Here is a 19,483-nt window from a genome sequence, read left to right as displayed (position 1 = left end):
ACATAGCGTTACCGGTGCGTTTATTCAGAACATTATCAATCCATTTGTCCAAAAACACTCTTTAGGGATCCTTAAACAAAATTCAGAGATAGTGTCGGAGATAGTATTTCAATAAGATGGTTAACAACACGCAGTCAGATAGGAGGCTCTTAGTCAATTGAAGACGGGGGTACTGATAACAAACAGAAACCCTCGTCGTCCGTCAACAAAGGGCGCCCCATTATAAGAAAGAGTTCGAGTTCTGCATTCAAACCATTTGGTTGGAGGGTGTCAAATTCAAAGATCCTCCTCGACTCTTGTCAAGACATTCTAGATATATGGTCGCCTCCCCTCCAATATTCTGTCACTTTTTTGAATGCTGTAAATATTAGACCTGAGGGGTTCTGTTTATGATGATGTTTAAAATGTCTAGATAGAGTATGTTTCTCATATCCCTTCTTTATATTTGAGACATGTTCCGCTATTCTTGTTTTAAATAATCTCTTGGTACATCCTATATACTGTTTGCCACAAGGGCATTTTACCATATACAATACATTACTGGAATTGCAAGTCAAAAGTTATTTTATTTCCATCCTAAAATTGTTTTGAGTGGATTGTACTTTGGTGGTCTTTCTTTGGAAGATAGTGTGTTTGCAGTTTGAACATCTCCCACACCTATAAAATCGCTTTAAGTGATTCCAATGTTGTGAAATCCCTTTCTTATTAGTTTGGTCGTCGGTGCCACCTTAAGTCCCAAGTTTTGAGCTCTTGTGTATACAAACTGGTTTTTTTTGGAGATCAGTGAGCCTATAATTTTATCATCAAGAATATTGTGCCAATGTCTCCTAATAATTCGCTCTACCATCTTATATTCCGAATTAAAGAATAGAATGATACATGGGTTTCTACCTTTGGATTTATAGTCTCACTTTTATTTTCCTTATTCTCGTTCCTATTTTTGTTTTTTGTAAAGAAGGTGGCTCTATCCTTCTTCCTCATTTTAGATAGGGATTCCTCTATTATATGTGGGGGATAATTTTTGTTTGGAAAATGTTCCTTCATGTCTTGAGCTTCCAATTCAAATTGTTCCTCTTTAGTACAATTCCGCTTTAACCTGCCAAACTGTCCCAACAGGATGTTTAGCAGCCATCTTGGTAGATGGCAGCTAGTGAATAATATGTAGCTATTTCTTGATGTTGGCTTTTGAAAAGTGCTACATATATATTTACCTTCTTTCCTGATAAGTAAATCCAAAAATTCTGTTTCTACATCACTTATATTGATGGTAAATTTTTGATTAAAAGGATTATCGTTAATTGTCTCCAGAAAGGTCAAGAGTTCCTCTTTTCCATTTTTCCAAATAAAGATAAAATCGTCTATAAATCTCCGCCAGAGCACCAGGTCTTCCCCCAGTCTTGGGTTTATATATGTGTCTTCCCAATTAGCCATAAATAAATTAGCATAACTGGGGGCAAACCTGGTGCCCATGGCGGTCCCCTTTATCTGGAGAAAATATTCCGATCCAAAACGCCGCTGTCTGTTATCATTAATATTGAGGATCAATTGACTATATCTGCTGTGACTTAATTTGGAAACACCGCTGTCTGTTACCAATAGGTAATACTGAGGATCAAGTGACTGTATCTACTGCGGCTATATATTGCTTGCTCTACATTGCACCTACGCTATCATTGCTGCTATTATATTGCATTTACTTTTATTGTTGCTGCAACGTTAATTTCTTATACTCCACCATCGCACAAGAATACAAAGGATTTTTAGAAGACACTCAATGAGATTGGTTTTAATTTATTTTATTTATTGTATGTGTTTATTGATCAAATACATTTTTTTTAAGTTTTAAAAAAAATGTTTAAGATATTTATTCAATGGTTCTTCCATAACCCCATAAATTGAGTGCCTGTCCGCCATTATATATTTATACAATACCAAATATGACAACTTTTTTGGTTGTTTCAGTTTTTCATAATAAAGCATTTAAAAAAAAAAAAGGGGCAGTATCTCACAGGCTTCCATAGAAAAAAAGCCACAATGCCTATGGAAGGCATCCGGCTGCCTTCTCTGCCATCGGGTCCCCATCACTGCAACGCGGGGACCCGATGGAGATGCGTAGGGATCCCGTACCCTCCGCAAACACTCTGCATGCTGCGGTCAGCTTTAGATGAGTGAATCTTTATAAAATTCTATTTGGCCGGTTCGCTGAATTTTTCGGAAAAATTTGCTTCGATCCAAATTTATTTGTGGAGAATTGCATTAAAAATTGGCTATTTCCAGGCTGCAGAGAACCTTTATAGGGGTGTGTAACACTGTGCCTTGCAGTAACACGCATAGGGAGTCTGCTGTGGTAGTGAAACAATACTGTGAGTCAGTATGGCAAGCACATGACAGGTGTCGCTCTTAGAATCACTGCATACTTCACTTATTTGGGCAGTCACGGGGCCAAAACTGATCAAATAACTCAAGTATCAACTCAGCCTTACAGGTAGATGCTAGTGGCAAGAAGAAGCGCGCACACTGCTTTTACACCCTTATCAGCTGATTCCACATAGATGTCTACAAAACCTGTTCTATTAAACACTTATAAAAGTAGAGCCCCCCCGGACAGAGCGGAGAGGGTGTCAGCAGTAAGTTTGTGTTGACGTCACTGATTATTTTGCCCTTCCTCTGATCGATCACAACAATAACCCCTCAAAAAACAGATCCTGTCTGTTGAGCATTTGCCTTCACTCGATTAGCATTTGGTCAGTAATCCATCAGTATTGCTAATGCCATAAAAAACAGGAGTGGATCTAAAATAGAGATGACACGTGAACTGAATATTTGCATGTCTTCTGTGTTTTGTACCCACTCCTGCTTTTGGCTACCAATTGATAAGCAAATTCTGATGGGACCATACAGGCCTTAAAGCTGCTACACAGACAGGATCTATTGTGCGTCTAATTTTTCCTTCCTTCTGACAGATCAGAAGAAGTGTCAAATAAATGATGATGTCAGCCATAGAGATGTCCCGAACTATTCGCCGGCGAACAGTTCCCGGCGAACATAGCTTGTTCGCGTTCGCCGCGGCGGGCGAACATATGCGATGTTCGGTCCGCCCCCTATTTGTCATCATTGAGTAAACTTTGACCCTGTACCTCACAGTCAGCAGACACATTCCAGCCAATCAGCATCATACCCTCCCTCCCAGACCCTTCGACCTCCTGGACAGCATCTATTTTAGATTCATTCGGAAGCTGCAGTCTTAGTGAGATGAGGGACAGTGTAGCTGCTGCTGATTTAATAGGGAAATCGATAGCTAGGCTAGTGTATTCAGTGTCCACTACAGTCCTGAAAGACTCATCTGATCTCTGCTGAAAGGACAGCACCCCAAAAAGCCCTTTTTAGGGCAAGTACATCAGTCTGCTTTTTTTTTTTTTTCTTCCTGTGTAATCTAATTGCAGTTGCCTGCTAGTGTGTGTGTCAGGCTCACAGCGTATACTGTGCCCACTTGCCCAGTGCCACCACTCATATCTGGTGTCACAGTAGCTTGCATTTAAAAGAAAAAAAAACTTTTTGGACTGTAATATAATAGCAGTCAGTTGCCTGCACGCGTGTGTGTGTTTCAGGCCCTGCAAGTGCATAGTGTCACCAGCGCAACTCATATCTGGTGTCACAGTAGATTACATTTTTTTTAAAAACAACAATTTTGACTGTAATAGATTGAATAGCAGTTAGTTGTCTGCAAGCGTGTGTATCAGGGCTACAGCTTCTACTCTGCCAACTTCTGTCAGTGCACAGTGCCACTCATATCTGGTGTCACAGTAGCTTGCTCGCATAGTACAACTAAACTAATCTAAAAAAAATGACAGGCAGAGGCAGGCCACCCCGCAGGGGCCGTCGTGGTCGTGGTGCTGTAATTCCCTTTGTCCATAGAATAATTACCAGTGTTCAGAGGCCACGTACCCTGAAAAGTTCTGAGGACATAGTTGACTGGCTAACACAGGACACCCAATCTTCTACAGCTTCCTCTCGGAACCTTGACGCACCACCCTCTTCCAGCTTAGCTTCGGGCACCTCTCAAGTTACCACTCGCCCGCCTGCCGCCACCACCAACACTAGCACCACAGCTGCTTTACTTGATCTGTCAGAGAAGTTATTTACACATCAGTTGGAAGAAATGAGTGATGCGCAACCATTATTGACAGAGGATGTAGATAACAGGGATATGTCTCAGTCAGGCAGCATTACACACATGGACGTACGGTGTGATGATGATGATGTTGTACCCGCTGCTGCTTCCTTTGCTGAGTTGTCAGATACAAGTGAAGCGGTTGATGATGACGATGTGTCCATGGATGTCACGTGGGTGCCCGCTCGAAGAGAAGAAGAACAGGGGGAAAGTTCAGATGGGGAGACAGAGAGGAGGAGGAGGAGGAGAAGAGTTGGAAGCAGGGGGAGGTCGTCGCAAGGAGCTAGTGGCACAGTCAGACAGCATGCATCGACACCCGGGGTCAGCCAGACAGCACGCCAATCAATGCATGCTGTTGCCACCACCAGAATGCCGTCATTGCAAAGCTCAGCGGTGTGGCATTTTTTGTGTGTCTGCCTCTGATAACAGCGATGCCATTTGCAACCTGTGCCAAAAGAAACTGAGTCGTGGGAAGTCCAACACCCACCTAGGTACAACTGCTTTGCGAAGGCACATGATCTCAAATCACAAACGCCTATGGGATCAACACATGAGTACAAGCAGCACACAAACTCAAAGCCGCCATCCTCCTCCTGGTCCAGCATCTTCAGCCACGTCAACCACTGCTGTCCTCCTTGCCCCCTCTCAACCATCCGCCACTCCGTCTCTCGCCTTTAGCAGTTCCTGCTCATCTGCCCACAGTCAGGTGTCTGTCAAAGACATGTTTGAGCGTAAGAAGTCAATGTCACAAAGTCACCCCCTTGCCCGGCGTCTGACAGCTGGCTTGTCGGAACTCTTAGCCCACCAGCTTTTACCATACAAGCTGGTGGAGTCTGAGGCCTTCCAAAAATTTGTACTATTGGGACACCACAGTAGAAGGTACCTAGCCAAAATTTCTTTACAAGTTGACACATGTGCCGTGCATGGCACATGTGTTGAATCTGATTGTACAACGCTTTGTGCATAAGTACCCAAGCTTACAGGACGTCCTCAAGCAGGCCAGGAAGGTGTGTGGCCATTTCAGGCATTCCAACACGGCCATGGCGCACTTTTCAGATATCCAGCGGCGAAACAACATGCCAGTGAGGCGCTTGATTTGCGACAGCCCGACACGTTGGAATTCAACACTCCTAATGTTCGACCGCCTGCTCCAACAAGAAAAAGCCATTAACGAGTATTTGTATGACCGGGGTGCTAGGACAGCCTCTGCGGAGCTGGGAATTTTTTTGCCACGTTACTGGACGCTCATGCGCAATGCCTGTAGGCTCATGCGTCCTTTTGAGGAGGTGACAAACCTAGCCAGTCGCACCGAAGGCACCATCAGCGACATCATCCCATTTGTTTTCTCCCTGGAGCATGCCCTGCGAAGAGTGCTGGATCAGGCCGTAGATGAGCGTGAAGAGAAAGAGGAAGAGTTGTGGTCACCATCACCACCAGAAACAGCCTTATCAGCATTGCTTGCTGGACCTGCGGCAATGCTGGAAGAGGAGTGTGAGGAAGAGGAGTCAGAGGAGGAATGTTGCTTTGAGGAGGAGGAGGAGGAAGACCAACCACAGCAGGCATCCCAGGGTGCTCGTTGTCACCTATCTGGTACCCGTGGTGTTGTACGTGGCTGGGGGGAAGAACAGACTTTCAGTGAGATCACTGAGGACGAGGAATGGGACATGAGTAGCTCGGCATCCAACCTTGTGCAAATGGGGTCTTTCATGCTGTCATGCCTGAGGGACCCTCGTATAAAAAGGCTGAAGGAGAACGACCTGTACTGGGTGGCCGCGCTACTAGACCCCCGGTATAAGCAGAAAGTGCCTGAAATGTTACCGAATTACAGCAAGTCGGAAAGGATGCAGCAGTTCCAAAATAAATTAAAAAGTATGTCTTACACAGCGTATAAGGGTGATGTCACAGCACAATGGGAATCTAACAGGGGAAGAGGTAAAAGTAATCCTCCTACCACGACCACGCCGGCAAGGACAGGACGCTTTACAGACGTGTTGTTGATGGAGGACATGCAGAGCTTTTTAAGTCCTACGCATCGCCACAGCCCTTCGAGGTCCACCCTCAGAGAACCACTCGACCGACAGGTAGCAGACTACCTCGCCTTAACTGCAGATATCAACACTCTGAGGAGCGATAAACCCCTTGACTACTGGGTGTGCAGGCTTGACCTGTGGCCTGAGCTATCCCAATTTGCGATAGAACTTCTGGCCTGCCCCGCTTCAAGTGTCCTGTCAGAAAGGACATTCAGTGCAGCAGAAGGCATTGTCACTGAGAAGAGAAGTCGCCTAGGTCAGAAAAGTCTAGATTACCTCACCTTTATTAAGATTAATGAGGCATGGATCCTCAAGGGACTGACAGTGGGCGATACATTTGACTAATAAAGGCCTGGTGATGAGATGAGCTGCCTTGGGCTAAAAATGGTCCACACGCTGCTGTATTTTACCTCTGCATGCCAGATGACTTGCGTGACTGATCTGCCACCAACTAGGGTTCAAGCCCAAATGTTTTAGTGCACTTTCTGCTTGGAAAACATCAATTTTTCTGGCCGCAACAACACCTAATTTTTCAGCCATGTGTACATGCCTAATTTTTCTGGCCTGTGCTGCACTGTGGCTTAAAAAAAAAAAAAAAAAAGGCACATACATGTGTCAATTCCCCTTCGTGATCGTTACCTTGTTGTGGTGAAGGGGCTTGCGCATCACAATGAAGCGACCACCTCTATGAGTGTGTTGGCAATGGCAATGTTGGCACACCCCAGATGATAAGGTCGTTGCTTCATTGTGAACAGACCAAAAGCGATCGGCTGGATAATTTTGCATAGAAAAAACATTAATTTTCTTTGTGATCATCTAAGGTGATCATTAAAGCCTACTAGGCCAACAATGGGCCCACACTGCAGAATCATTGTTTTCTGGGTCACTTAACTGTCACTGAACTACCTCAGTCAGCACGACCTTAGACTTTGAAAAACCCCCATCGCCTGCAATCTCCCGCACAGTGCCCCAAATTGGAAGTAGGAGGACCAACCAAGCATCTTTTTCCATCTCCCGGTTCCTAAAATCTATTTCATACACCGGCCCCTGATAGGGGATGTAACAGGGATTAAACTGATAGGAATAGTACTACTTAAACACACCACTCATATCTGGTGGCACAGTACATTGCAAGGCGTACACGCAGTGCCCCAAATTGGAAGTAAGAGGACCGACCAAGCATCTTTTTCCATCTCCCGGTTCCTAAAATCTATTCCATACATGTCCCCTGATAGGGGACGTAACAGGGATTAAACTAATAGGAATAGTACTACTTAAACACACCACTCCTATCTGGTGGCACAGTACATTGCAAGGCGTACGCGCAGTGCTGCAAATTGGAAGTAAGAGGACCTACCAAGCATCTTTTTCCATCTCCCGGTTCCTAAAATCTATTCCATACACCGGCCCCTGATAGGGGACAAAACAGAGATTAAACTGTTAAGAACAGATTTTTTTAAATTAAAAAATAAGAGGACAGCCTTTGCGGAGCTGGGTATTTTTTGGCCGCATTACTGAACGCTCATGCACAATGGCTGTAGGCTCATGCGTCCTTTTGCGGAGGTGACAAACCTGGTCAGTCAAACCCAAGGCAACATCATCGACCTCATCCCATATGCGTTTTTTCTGGAGCATGCCCTGCGAAGAGTGCTGGATCAGGCCGTAGATGAGCATGAAGAGGAAGAGTTGTGGTCACCATCACCACCAGAAGCAGCCTTGTCGTCGTTGATTGCTGGACCTGCGACAATGCAGAGAGAGGAGTCTGAAGAAGAGGAGTCAGAGGAGGAAGGTGGCTTTGAGGAGATGGAAGACCAACCACAGCAGGCGTCCCAGGGGGCTTGTTGTCACCTTTCAGGGACCCTTGGTGTTGTACGTGGCTGGGTGGAGGAAGAGACCTTCAATAACGTCAGTGAGGACAAGGAACGGGACACGGCTATCTTGGTATCCAACCTTGTGCAAATGGGGAGTTTGCGGTTGTGCAAATGGACTGTTTGCGGTTGTTTGCGGTGCGTTAAACGGGGAGTTTGGTCTGTCACTGTGAAGCGGGCGTAACCCTTACACTACCTGATCGATACAACATCATACCTGATGTTTTAAAGCACATTATTCCAAACAATTTAGGAATGTTAGGTGATTTATGCCCTTTATGGATTAAAACCTGACTCTGCGTCAACTATGTAATTTTCCATGGGAGTTTTGCCATGGATCCGCCTCCGGCATGCCACAGTCCAGGTGTTAGTCCCTTGAAACAACTTTTCCATCACTATTGTGGCCAGAAAGAGTCCCTGTGGGTTTTAAAATTCGCCTGCCTATTGAAGTCTATGGCGGTTCGCCCGGTTCGCCCGTTCGCGAACATTTGCGAAAATTCGCGTTCGCCGTTCGCGAACGGAAAATTTTATGTTCGCGACATCTCTAGTCAGCCATGCCAAAAGTCAAAATAGTTGACCAGTCATGAAGTGGGGAAGGGTGGGAACAGCATGAGAAGTCCACAGAGTGGATCTATGACATAGTGGTGAGGTGGAAGCAGCATGAGGAGACCACAGAGTGGCCCAATGACAGGGTCTGGAGGTTGTGGCAGTATGAGGAGGCCACTGAGTGTCACAAAGACTGAGTCTGGAGTTGGCTGCAGTATGAGGAGGCCACCGAGTGGAACAATGCAGAGTCTGGAGTTGGCACCAGCATCAGTAAGCCACAGTGTGGCACAATGACAGAGTCTGGAGGTGGCAGCAGCAGCATCAGAAGGAGGCCACAGTTTGGCACAATGACAGAGTCTGGATGTGGCAGCAGCAGGAGTAGGCCACAGAGTGGCACAATGACCGAGTCTGGAGGTGGCAGCAGCATGAGTAGGCCACAGAGTGGGACAATGGTCGAGTATGCAGGTGGCAGCAGCATGAGTAGGCCACAGAGTGGCACAATGACAGAGTCTGGAGGTGGCAGCAGGCCACAAAGTGGCGCAATGACAGAGTGTCGATCGACCAACATACTTCTGGGGGAACCTGCCTAGCATGAACAGGCCTCTAGTAGCTACAATGACAAGACAAATCGTCAAGATAACTTTGAGCCCGGAAGAGTCGCGAAGATCATCAAGATACGTCACTAAAGATTTTTACCTCATATAACCGCAGCACAGACTTCAGAATTAATTTTGTTTTTCGACCGAATACTTCAATAAAGATTTTACCACCTATTACTACAGCGCTGAACAAAATTAGTTTTTCCACCGAAATTCATCACAAAAGATTTTACCACATAGAACTGCAGCGCTAAACGCTGAATACAATTAGTTTTTCGACCGCAAAATATGTCAATAAAGAATTTAGCACATATAACTGTAGCGCTGAATGCTGAATACAATTTGTTTTTTCCATCGAAATACATCACAAAAGATTTTACTGCATAGAACTGCAGTGCTGAACAGTGAATACAATTAGTTTTTCCACCGAAATACGTCCCAAAAGGTTTTACCACATGTAACTGTGACCGAAATGTCAAAGATTTTACTACATATAACAGAGCACAGAGATTAAGAGGGTGTTTGGATTCCCCCACACTATACAGACAACTCAGAAATGAACCGCTGCTCCCGACAGGGGCTCCTGGGGAGGTTATGGAGCATCCCGGTCATCCAGCATCTATTCACTCCACTGAAGAATGATTTTGAAAGTGTGTAGAATCTACGCTGCAGATTTATCATGGAGACATCATAGAGATTTTACCACATATAACTGCCGCACTGACTGACTGCTACCGCCGCTACTTCCATGATCCCCTGCACCACTGCATCCCGGGTAGATAGGAGGCTGCTGTGAAGCAGGTGCTCTACCCCGGGCACGTTTGGCTCCCGACCTCCCACTGCTGCCACCCTGCTGACTCCCAGCCATGCTTTCAATACATATAACTGCAGACTGTGAACTGAGAATATATTTTTCTTTTTGTACTGAAATAGGCCACTAAACACTTTCAAGACATATAAACGCCGCCGACGTGAACTGAGAATATATTTTTCTTTTTGTACTGAAATAGGCCACTAAACGCTTTCAACACATATAACCCCTGCCGACGTGAACTGAGAATGTATTTTCTGTTTGTACTGAAATAGGCCACTAAACACTTTCAAGACATATAACCGCCGCCAACGTGAACTGAGAATGTATTTTTCTTTTTGTACTGAAATAGGCCATTAAACGCTTTCAAGACAAATAACCGCCACCGACGTGAACTGAGAATGTATTTTTCTTTTTGTGCTGAAATAACACATATAACCGCCACACTGACTGACTGCTAGCGCCGCTACTTCCATAAACTCCTGCACCACTACTTCCAGGGTAGATGGGCTGCTGCGAAGCAAGTGCTCTACCCCGGGCACGTTTGACTCCCGACCTCCCACTGCTGCCACGACTCCCAGCCATGCTTTCAACACATATAACTGCCAACGTGAACTGAGAATATATTTTCTGCTTTCAGCAGAAATAAATGCATCAGCGAAGTAACATAGTAACATAGTACACAAGGCCGAAAAAAGACATCTGTCCATCCAGTTCGGCCTGCCATCCCGAAAGTTGACCCAGAGGAAGGCAAAAAAAACAACAACTGTGAGGTAGAAGCCAATTTTCCCCACTTTAGGGGAATAAAAAATGCCTTCCCGACTCCAAGTGCGTATATATTTCTATTTCTGTACTGAAATAGGCCACTGAACGCTTTTGACACAAATAAGTGCACCAGTAAAGTGCATATATTTTTTTCTTTCTGTACTGAAATAGGCCACTGAACCCTTTTGCCACAAATAACTGCACCAGTGAAGTGCGTATAGTTTTTTTTTCTATAATAAAATAGGCCACTGAACGCTTTTGTCACAAATAAGTGCACCAGTGAAGTGCGTATATATTTTTCTTTTTTTTACTGTAATACGCCCCTATATGCTTTCAACAAAAATAACAGCAGAAGTGAACTGAGAATATATTTTTCTTGTTGGACTCAAATAGGCCACTATACGCTTTCACCAGAATTAACTGCAGAAATGCACTAAGAAAATATTTTTCTTGTTGTACTGGAATACGTCCCTATATGCTTTGAACAGAAAAAAAGTAAAGAGTGAAGCGTGTATATATTTTTCTTATAGTACTGCCGTACGCCCCTTTACGCTTTCACCAGAAATAACTGCAACAGTGAGTGTGTATATTTTTTCTTTTTTTACTGTAATACGCCCCTATACGCTTTCAACAGAAATAACTGCAGAAGTGAAATGCGTATATATTTTTCTTGTAGTACTGATATAAGATACCAAAATACTAAGATATAAGCACTTGCAGCCCAATAACAAATAGCTGGAATGACAGAGCTGATTTGGATCCCCAAATAATCTTTCCCTACACTTGTAAATCGCTTTCCTATCAATGTCCCTAGCGCCTTCTGACGTCTCTCTCTGCACTAAGATGCTGTGAAATGATTCCTCCCTATCCATTCCCTGCACTTATAAATCATTTTTTGTCTTTTTTTTCCACTGTGAGGTTTTTCCAATTGCTGTCCCTAGCGCCTTCACATGTCTGTCCCTGCATTCTGAATGCTGGAAAATGTCAGATTCTAAAATGGCTGCCGCATTTATAGGGCTGTGACATCGCAGGGCTGGCTGCTGATTGGCTGCATGCAGACATGTCAATCTGGGTGATCCCGCCTTCCCAGAGTTCCTTGCCCCATGTCCTCAGTCCTAACATGTGTAGCTGCCATTTTAAATGCGATTCGTTACCACGAAGCGTGAGAAAATTCGCATTCGTTTCAGTTCGCATTTTTTCTGAAATTCGGGGCAAATTCTACTTTGTCAGCTTCGATTCGCTCATCTCTAGTGACTGTTGCTTACTTACTTTACTTCTGTATGTTATATTTTGTATATATCTTTTATCATAGTTTAGTAAACACTTTACAAACTTTAAGGCATCTTTGTCACGGATGGTGTTACAGAAAACTAGAAGACACAAATGAAGATCCGACTGACTTGATCCAAAACTAAGGAACAAAAGGGTAAGCCCTGTAACAACCCTAGCTCTCTCCTTTACTGCTCAGCCTATGCAAAAATCTCAATGGTAGAAAATTGCATACCCTCGTTCCTTGACTGTATGACACCTGAACACCCTATAATAGTGAGGGGACATGACCACCGGCTCCCTACACTTAATACGGAGGGAGTCAGGGTCACCTAGGATCAAGCCCACAGGAAAACAGGAATAAAGAAAAAGACTTATCTTGTGGATGCAGCAGTAACAGCTTCTAGCATCAGCACACTCCAGGAAGTTGTATAAACCGCAAAGTGATGCAGTATGGGAGGGGATTTAAAGGGATGCAATCAGTGCAACTAGATGACAGCTGAGAGAGGGAAACGAGATGACAAAACAAAAGCAAAACAAAAGAACCTCAAGCAGGAGGTTCTGAAGAACGTCTGTCAGAGCTTCTCAGATGTCTGGCGGTGACAGTACCCCTCCTTCTACGAGTGGACTCCGAGCCCACCTTCTCAGGATGGGACCTATGGAAAGCCCTGATGAGACGAGTGGCCTTAATGTCCATCACTGGGACCCACATCCTCTCCTCAGGACCATAACCCTCCCAATAAACGAGGTACTGGAGAGAACCGCGGACAACATGAGAATCCACAATCCTAGAGACCTGAAATTCAAGATTACCATCAAACACAATCGAAGAAGGAGGCAAAGAGGAGGGTACAATGGGTTGGACATAAGGTTTTAATAGGGATTTATGAAAAACATTATGGATCTTCCAAGTCTGAGGAAGATCAAGACGGTAGGCAACAGGATTGATGACGGACAAGATCTTGTAAGGCCCAATAAACTTAGGACCCAACTTCCATGAGGGAACCTTCAATTTGATATTCTTAGTAGACAACCACACCAGATCACCAACATTCAGGTCCGGACCAGGCACACGTCTCTTATCCGCCACACGCTTATATCTCTCACTCATGCGCTTTAGATTATCCTGAATCTTTTGGCAAATAGATGACAAAGACGAGGAGAATCTCTCCTCATCAAGTAAACCAGAAGACCCATCTCCAGAGAATGTCCCAAACTGCGGATGAAACCCATATGGACCAAAAAATGGTGACTTATCAGAGGACTCCTGACGACGGTTATTTGAAGCAAACTCAGCAAGGGAGAAAAAAGAACACCAATCCTCCTGATTCTCCGCCACAAAACAGCGCAGATATGTCTCCAGATTCTGATTGACGTGCTCAATCTGGCCATTCGACTGTGGGTGGAAAGCAGAAGAGAATGACAACCGAACCAGCAAGCGAGAACAGAAAGCCTTCCAGAATCTGGAAACAAACTGCGTGCCCCTATCAGAGACTATGTCTGAAGAAATACCATGCAATTTGACAATGTGATCAATAAATGCCTGCGCCAGCATCTTAGCATTGGGCAACCAAGGAAAAGGAATGAAATGCGCCATTTTGCTAAAACGGTCCACCACCACCAGAATCACAGTCTTCCCCGAGGAACGAGGCATGTCCGTAATAAAGTCCATGGACAGATGTGTCTAAGGACGGGAAGGAATGGGTAACGGGAGGAGAGGACCTGATGGATGTGAATGAGGGACTTTGGCACGAGCGCAGGTCTCGCAGGCTGCCACAAAACCCTCAACCGACTTATGAAGCGCCGGCCACCAGAATCTCCGAGCGATGAGATCCACTGTGGCTCTACCCCCCGGGTGCCCAGCAAGGACAGTATCGTGGTGCTCCTTAACCACCTCCCGACCGCCTAACGCACGGATGCGTCCGGAAGGTGGTTGATTCATTCCTCCTGGACGCATCCGTGCGTCATCTCGCGAGACGCGAGATTTCCTGTGAACGCGCGCACACAGGCGCGCGCGCTCACAGGAACGGAAGGTAAGAGAGTTGATCTCCAGCCTGCCAGCGGCGATCGTTCGCTGGCAGGCTGGAGATGTGATTTTTTTAACCCCTAACAGGTATATTAGACGCTGTTTTGATAACAGCGTCTAATATACCTGCTACCTGGTCCTCTGGTGGTCCCCTTTGTTTGGATCGACCACCAGAGGACACAGGTAGCTCAGTAAAGTAGCACCAAGCACCACTACACTACACTACACCCCCCCCCGTCACTTATTAACCCCTTATTAGCACCTGATCACCCCATATAGACTCCCTGATCACCCCCCTGTCATTGATTACCCCCCTGTCATTGATCAACCCCCTGTAAAGCTCCATTCAGACGTCCGCATGATTTTTACGGATCCACTGATAGATGGATCGGATCCGCAAAACGCATCCGGACGTCTGAATGAAGCCTTACAGGGGCGTGATCAATGACTGTGGTTATCACCCCATATAGACTCCCTGATCACCCCCCTGTCATTGATTACACCCCTGTCATTGATTTCCCCCCTGTAAAGCTCCATTCAGACGTCCGCATGATTTTTACGGATCCACTGATAGATGGATCGGATCCGCAAAACGCATCCGGACGTCTGAATGAAGCCTTACAGGGGCGTGATCAATGACTGTGGTTATCACCCCATATAGACTCCCTGATCACCCCCCTGTCATTGATCACACCCCTGTCATTGATCACCCCCCTGTAAAGCTCCATTCAGACGTCCGCATGATTTTTACGGATGCACTGATAGATGGATCGGATCCGCAAAACGCATCCGGACGTCTGAATGAAGCCTTACAGGGGCATGATCAATGACTGTGGTGATCACCCCATATAGACTCCCTGATCACCCCCCTGTAAAGCTCCATTCAGATGTCCGCATGATTTTTACGGATGCACTGATAGATGGATCCGATCCGCAAAACGCATCCGGACGTCTGAATGAAGCCTTACAGGGGCATGATCAATGACTGTGGTGATCACCCCATATAGACTCCCTGATCACCCCCCTGTAAAGCTCCATTCAGATGTCCGCATGATTTTTACGGATGCACTAATAGATGGATCCGATCCGCAAAACGCATCCGGACGTCTGAATGAAGCCTTACAGGGGCGTGATCAATGACTGTGGTGATCACCCCATATAGACTCCCTGATCACCCCCCTGTCATTGATTACACCCCTGTAAAGCTCCATTCAGACGTCCGCATGATTTTTACGGATCCACTGATAGATGGATCGGATCCGCAAAACGCATCCGGACGTCTGAATGAAGCCTTACAGGGGCATGATCAATGACTGTGGTGATCACCCCATATAGACTCCCTGATCACCCCCCTGTCATTGATCACCCCCCCTGTCATTGATCACCCCCCCTGTCATTGATCACCCCCCCTGTCATTGATCACCCCCCCTGTCATTGATCACCCCCCCTGTCATTGATCACCCCCCTGTCATTGATCACCCCCCCTGTCATTGATCACCCCCCCTGTCATTGATCACCCCCCCTGTCATTGATCACCCCCCCTGTCATTGATCACCCCCCCTGTCATTGATCACCCCCCTGTCATTGATCACCCCTCTGTAAGGCTCCATTCAGACATTTTTTTGGCCCAAGTTAGCGGAATTATTTTTTTTTTTTCTTACAAAGTCTCATATTCCACTAACTTGTGTCAAAAAATAAAATCTCACATGAACTCATCATACCCCTCACGGAATCCAAATGCGTAAAATTTTTTAGACATTTATATTCCAGACTTCTTCTCACGCTTTAGGGCCCCTAGAATGCCAGGGCAGTATAAATACCCCACATGTGACCCCATTTCGGAAAGAAGACACCCCCAGGTATTCCGTGAGGGGCATATTGAGTCCATGAAAGATTGAAATTTTTGTCCCAAGTTAGCGGAACGGGAGACTTTGTGAGAAAAAAATTAAAAATATCAATTTCCGCTAACTTGTGCCAAAAATTTTTTTTTTCTATGAACTCGCCATGCCCCTCATTGAATACCTTGGGGTGTCTTCTTTCCAAAATGGGGTCACATGTGGGGTATTTATACTGCCCTGGCATTCTAGGGGCCCCAAAGCGTGAGAAGAAGTCTGGTATCCAAATGTCTAAAAATGCCCTCCTAAAAGGAATTTGGGCACCTTTGCGCATCTAGGCTGCAAAAAAGTGTCACACATCTGGTATCGCCGTACTCAGGAGAAGTTGGGGAATGTGTTTTGGGGTGTCATTTTACATATACCCATGCTGGGTGAGAGAAATATCTTGGTCAAATGCCAACTTTGTATAAAAAAATGGGAAAAGTTGTCTTTTGCCAAGATATTTCTCTCACCCAGCAAGGGTATATGTAAAATGACACCCCAAAACACATTCCCCAACTTCTCCTGAATACGGCGATACCACATGTGTGACACTTTTTTGCAGCCTAGGTGGGCAAAGGGGCCCATATTCCAAAGAGCACCTTTAGGATTTCACAGGTCATTTACCTACTTACCACACATTAGGGCCCCTGGAAAATGCCAGGGCAGTATAACTACCCCACAAGTGACCCCATTTTGGAAAGAAGACACCCCAAGGTATTCCGTGAGGGGCATGGCGAGTTCCTAGAATTTTTTATTTTTTGTCACAAGTTAGTGGAAAATGCTGATTTTTTTTTTTTTTTTTTTTTTTTTTATACAAAGTCTCATATTCCACTAACTTGTGACAAAAAATAAAAACTTCCATGAACTCACTATGTCCATCAGCGAATACCTTGGGGTGTCTTCTTTCCAAAATGGGGTCACTTGTGGGGTAGTTATACTGCCCTGGCATTCTAGTGGCCCAAATGTGTGGTAAGGAGTTTGAAATCAAATTCTGTAATAAATGACCTGTGAAATCCGAAAGGTGCTCTTTGGAATATGGGCCCCTTTGCCCACCTAGGCTGCAAAAAAGTGTCACACATCTGGTATCTCCGTACTCAGGAGAAGGTGGGGAATGTGTTTTGGGGTGTCATTTTACATATACCCCTGCTGGGTGAGAGAAATATCTTGGCAAAAGACAACTTTTCCCATTTTTTTATACAAAGTTGGCATTTGACCAAGATATTTATCTCACCCAGCATGGGTATATGTAAAAAGACACCCCAAAACACATTCCTCAACTTCTCCTGAGTACGGCAATACCAGATGTGTGACACTTTTTTGCAGCCTAGGTGGGCAAAGGGGCCCATATTCCAAAGAGCACCTTTCGGATTTCACAGGTCATTTTTTACTGAATTTGATTTCAAACTCCTTACCACACATTTGGGCCCCTAGAATGCCAGGGCAGTATAACTACCCCACAAGTGACCCCATTTTGGAAAGAAGAGACCCCAAGGTATTTCGTGATGGGCATAGTGAGTTCATAGAACTTTTTATTTTTTGTCACAAGTTAGTGGAATATGAGACTTTGTAAGAAAAAAAAAAAAAAAAAAAAAAATCATCATTTTCCGCTAACTTGTGACAAAAAATAAAAAGTTCTATGAACTCACTATGCCCATCAGCGAATACCTTAGGGTGTGTACTTTCAGAAATGGGGTCATTTGTGGGGTGTTTGTACTGTCTGGGCATTGTAGAACCTCAGGAAACATGACAGGTGCTCAGAAAGTCAGAGCTGCTTCAAAAAGCGGAAATTCACATTTTTGTACCATAGTTTGTAAACGCTATAACTTTTACCCAAACCATTTTTTTTCTACCCAAACATTTTTTTTTTATCAAAGACATGTAGAACTATAAATTTAGAGCAAAATTTCTATATGGATGTCGTTTTTTTTTGCAAAATTTTACAACTGAAAGTGAAAAATGTCATTTTTTTGCAAAAAAATCGTTAAATTTCGATTAATAACAAAAAAAGTAAAAATGTCAGCAGCAATGAAATACCACCAAATGAAAGCTCTATTAGTGAGAAGAAAAGGAGGTAAAATTCATTTGGGTGGTAAGTTGCATGACCGAGCAATAAACGGTGAAAGTAGTGTAGGTCAGAAGTGTAAAAAGTGGCCTGGTCTTTCAGGGTGTTTAAGCACTGGGGGCTGAGGTGGTTAAAAACCTTGTGTCTTAAAGTGAGAGGCACAAACAACCTCCCAGGAGGACAAAGATCAGGAGCCTCTGCCTGGGCTGCCTGAACCTCTGCCTCCAATTCAGGATAAAGAGCAGAGACCACCACACCTTCAGCCAAAATGGGACCCGGGTCTTCAAAATTCCCACCTCCTGGAAAACAACGTGACAGGGCATCCGCCTTCACATTCTTAACCCCAGGGCGCAACGTGACAACAAAATTAAACCTTGAAAAGAACAAAGACCATCTGGCCTGTCTCGGGTTCAGACGCTTGGCTGACTCCAAGTAGGCCAGATTCTTATGGTCGGTAAACACGGTAATAGGGTGTCTGGCTCCCTCTAGCCAATGGCGCCATTCCTCAAAAGCTAACTTGATGGCCAACAACTCCCTATCTCCCACATCGTAATTTCTCTCCGCGGAGGAGAGTTTCTTCGAGAAAAAGGCACACGGTCGCCATTTGGCAGGAGAGGGACCCTGAGACAAGACCGCACCCACACCCACCTCAGAAGCGTCCACCTCAACTATGAAGGGCAGAGAGATATCAGGTTGTACCAAGATGGGAGCGGAAGCAAAACTCTCCTTGATACTAGAAAAGGCCTTACGCGCCTCTACCGACCAGGAGGAAAAATCGACCCCCTTTCTAGTCATATCAGTGAGTGGTTTAACAGCAGAAGAATAATTCAAAATAAACTTCCTGTAATAATTGGCAAAAGCCAAAAAACGCATCAGCGCCTTCTGATTCTCAGGAAGCTCCCACTCAAGCAGAGCGCAGACCTTCTCGGAGTCCATGCGAAAACCAGAAGCGGAGAGAAGAAACCCCAGAAATTGAATTTCTGGAACCGCAAACACACATTTTTCCAGTTTAGCGTACAATTTATTCTCCCACAGGATGAGCAAAACCTGACGTAGGTGGTCCTTATGAGTTTTAAAATCAGGAGAAAAAATCAAAATGTCATCTAGATACACTAATACAAATTTCCCCATTAAATGATAAAAAATGCTGTTCACAAAATGTTGGAAGACGGCTGGAGCATTCATCAAACCAAAAGGCATAACCAAATTCTCAAAATGGCCCTCAGGGGTATTGAAGGCCGTCTTCCATTCGTCTCCTTCTCTGACCCTGATCAGGTTGTATGCCCCTCTTAGATCCAACTAGGAAAAAACTTTAGCCCCAACAATCTGGTTAAACAGGTCCGGGATCAGAGGAAGCGGATAAGGGTCACAAATAGTGATACTGTTCAGCTCCCTGAAATCCAGACATGGTCTTAAAGAACCATCTTTTTTCTTAACCACCTCAGCCCCCCTAGCTTAA

The sequence above is a fragment of the Bufo bufo genome, chromosome 4 (genome assembly GCF_905171765.1).
Source record: "Bufo bufo chromosome 4, aBufBuf1.1, whole genome shotgun sequence".
Lineage (NCBI taxonomy): Eukaryota > Metazoa > Chordata > Amphibia > Anura > Bufonidae > Bufo > Bufo bufo.
Note: the sequence above shows the minus strand (reverse complement) of the source record.